General features: G+C 42.5%; 1 long non-coding RNA gene across 1 annotated transcript; it reads right to left on the reverse strand.

Annotated features, from left to right (window-relative positions):
- Positions 1-2156: 2156 nt before the first annotated feature.
- Positions 2157-3892, reverse strand: LOC136532710 (uncharacterized). Its single transcript, XR_010778293.1, has 3 exons — positions 3135-3892; positions 2488-2558; positions 2157-2381 (listed from the first exon to the last, which is right to left on the reverse strand). It is a non-coding gene; the product is annotated as an uncharacterized lncRNA (long non-coding RNA).
- Positions 3893-3898: the final 6 nt, after the last annotated feature.

The raw sequence follows: 3898 nt of genomic DNA on the forward strand, positions 1-3898 counted from the left end.
GGCTGTGGACAAAAGCTGCTGTGGGCTGTGAGCTGTGGAAAAGTTGCTGTGGGCTGTGAGCTGTAGAAAAGCTGAAAGCTGTTTAGTTAAACAAGTATAAAATATACCTTTTATCTTTATCTCTCTTGAAACAACTATGGAAGAGCTTTTTATTCCACCAATTTCGAAAAGCCAAAAGCCAAAAGCCAAAAGCAGGGTCAACCCAGCTTTCAAAAATGAACTACGGAAAAGCAGCTGCTTCTGAAAAAACACCCTCCAAAAACAGCCCCTTTGGTTGGGCTTTTGGCTTTTGGGGCCAAAAGCCAAAGCCAAAAACCCAACCAAACAGGGCCTAAGGATGGTGTTGTACTAGAATACGTGCATGTTCGATCTATTTCATGCATATTAGGAAGCTCTTCTGGTCCATCTTAATATTTCGACCATGGTTTATCTATTACAAGAAAATGCCTTGCTTTAGATCAAGTTCTGGGAAGTGCAAATGTTTGATCATAATTGCAAACAATTGAGGTTTTTATGGATCACTCACTTCATTATGTAAGATAGAGACCTTTGCATGTCATATGCATTATCAATAATTAATTGAATTCTATGCTAGATTAAATATAATGGAAGGTTTATGTAGTCACACATGACTATCTGTGACTAGGCTAGTTTGGCCGAAAATATTTGAGGTTTCTATGGTTCCCTAGTTTTTTTAGCACAAGCAGATCAAATTAGCAATACACAAAATTAAAGAAACACAATCTAATGTTTTTTAGCTTTTATTGACTATTGAATTTGTCTCTGAGACAAGCAATCAATTACTTCATGAATTTTATATTGCAGGTTTTTTAAGAAGCAACTGTTATAATGCTTGTGTACTTAATGGATGTGTTAACACGTTGGATCTAGATGCTATGCAAATGAAGGTCAATGTTAGCGGCATCCCAAGTGTTTGGTGAATGGGGACCTATAATCAGATAGGAAAATATCCATGATAACTCATCTAGAAAAGCTGTGTTGCATTGCAAATGACATCCAAAGAGCCCTCAATGATGCAGATTTCAGTTCATCGGAAGGAAGCACTTTGATGCCTGTAAATCATCATTGCAGTTCTTCAAAAAACAAAGAGTGTTTCTGCACCTTCGGGGGATCCAAATCTCCTCGTTGTGATCAACCTGTGAAGTGTTTTTTTGTGTGTGTGTGTGTGTGAAAGAATCAAGCTGTGGAATTCATAAACCATCGCCTTACTTGCCTCTTCGCTATAGTTTTCCGGTTCAAGTTGTCCCAATCCCAAATAGTAGGCCTACATATTCTTTGTAACTATTAACGAACCAAATAGTTCTATTTGTGATGTTGACAGGATATGTTTGTGCCGATCAAATTAAAATAATATTTACAGTTTAGATAATGAATTATTATTGTTGGCAAGTAAAAAACAGTCAAATATATGCATCCCTGAAGGCCTAGCGGGAAAAAATGACAACAGGCGAGAAACAAAAAAAACTATAGGAAACACACACAAAAATCACCGGAAAACAAACGAGCGAGCGCGCAATAGGCACGAACGAAAAAAAAAAATCGGCCAGAAACAAAAAAAAAAGATTGGTTAGAAACAAAAAAAAAAATCGGCTAGAAATAGGCATGGAAGAAAAAAATCGCAGAACATCGCTTCTGGAGCCGAGCGCGTGTGGTCCGCGGCCTGCAAGCGGGGCATGGCCTCGGGAACTGAATAATATAATATTCAGTACCATGGATACTAACTAGCGCAGTCGCTATTCCAAGTCCTAGGTGTGAATATTATTCTACACCGCAAGCTAAAACTTACCCGAAAAAAATATTAAATAGCATTAAACCACGTTCAATATCATTTAGTACTACACCTAGAACTTCAAAATACTGAAATACGAACGGTACTAAATTTTGTTCAGCATAACAACTTGGTGTAAAAACCTAGGGTCTAGAATATATTTTTGCAGCAATCTTTACTAGAATTTTACATAATTATTTACTAGAAGCTATGCTTTTCTACACCAAGTGTAGATACGATAATATATTTACTAGATTTTTTTGCAGAATTATTTACTAGAATATATGCAAATACTAAAATGTATTGGGTATACATATAGACAGCAGAGAGCCAAGGCAAATATACGTCAAGTAGTCTCAAATAACTAGTTACTATAATGTTTACACTGATTTATTATAAAATAGCTATAATGTTTACACTGATTTTCCATCAGAATGATACTAGGTCTCCACTCATTTTGAAAGACTCTGGGACAATCAAGATCATGCCATGTGAGCCTCAGGTCCGGCTGGAAGCTTCGTCAGTGTTCAGTGGGTGGTAAAAGCAGGTAGAAGTGCAGGTCTAATCCAAACTTGGGCCCCTTCTCGTGCACCTGTGGTGAATGAATATTAGAACGAATAACACGTCAGTGATTTACATTATAAGCTAACCAAGATACATGATAAATCATTAACAAGAACAAAAGAGTTTACTGTAACCTTGGCCTAAGTAACCACCAGAATTAATTCCTGTAGTTCAGTTCTGGTTTCTAGATCAAATCGATTTCAATCTGTAAGGGTGAAAAGTAGAAAACATCACTGTGAGAATGGAGGTGTGACTGGCAAAATAAGTAAGCAAGCTTGCTTCAATCTGCAGGAGCAAGAAAAATTGAGGATAGTTGAACCATGTACATGCAGGCTCGTCAATTGGTGGACACAGTTACCAATGACACATAATTGGTTACTAGAAGATCGATATGTTATTTACGATAATTTTGTACCATAACAGGAACTAAGTTATAATATATTAGTAAGTTACAAATTATCAATGAAATTTCTAATCTGAAACAATTTGAATAAATTAGAGAACAATCCAACAGCAAACAGCTTAATCAATAAAAAGTAACTAGCAGAAAAGGTTATATTAATTTTGTGACAATGATTTACGAGAAAAAAACAACACAAAAAATAGTGAACTTGAATCCATGTATTTCTAATCTGAAACAATTTGGATTATGAAGGTTGCGGAAGAGAGATTCTTTGGTAGTGATATAAACATGCCAGGTGTTCGTGGCTCTGGTCACCCTTCCTGGTGAAGGGCACGAAGAAGGCCAAGGGAGGAGCGACTGGAGCAGAATTGGATGTACCTGGATCAGTCGAGCGAGTGGTAGGCGGCGGAGGTCCCTGACATCGATGTGGTGGTGCTCTCCGTGACTCCGTGGGGGCAATGGTTCCTACATTTGACCCTGTTCTCTACGACCACTGCACTGCGGTGGAGTGCCACGGTTGCCGCCCGGACCCCATCACATGGAGACGGGAGGGGAGGGAAGAGGGAGCCGCCGCGGCGCTGCGACGACGACTGGCGACCTGCGCGGCCGCGCCCTCGTGGCCGGCTGCCCGTCTTGGATTGAAGAGACGCCGTGGTCAGTGGGAGGGGTCGCCGCCACCGAAAGGTCACCGCCGCCACCATGGGTACAAGCGCCATGGGAGACCGCCGTTGTTGGTGGAGGCCAATGCCGATCTGGATCTGGGAAGATGAGGACGTCCACCGTTGTTGGAGGCAAGGGCTCTCCTTGGGCAGCGACGGCACATGGTGAGGGAGGGGGTCTGCCGCCGTTGGTGGTGGGGAGGACAGCCGCTGCCGTCATTGGTGGTGGGGAGGACAGCCGCTGCCACCGTTGGTGGTGGGGGAGCACCGCGCCGGGAGCTGTATGGGTGGGACAGGCCGCTCCGCACGTCGGGGAGGGTGCGCCTAATCTGCCGCCAGTCGGAGAGGAGGCGCCTGCGCGGCCGCTGGTCGGTGAGGAGGCGATGCAGAACGACGCCGTGGCCAGGGGAGCCACCGCCGCCGCACTATCACACCATTTCTTGGAGAGCTCTCCATGTGAGGAGAGAGAAAGAAAATAGAAAA

This window comes from Miscanthus floridulus, unplaced genomic scaffold, assembly GCF_019320115.1.
Source record: "Miscanthus floridulus cultivar M001 unplaced genomic scaffold, ASM1932011v1 fs_694_2_3, whole genome shotgun sequence".
Taxonomy (NCBI): Eukaryota; Viridiplantae; Streptophyta; class Magnoliopsida; order Poales; family Poaceae; genus Miscanthus; species Miscanthus floridulus.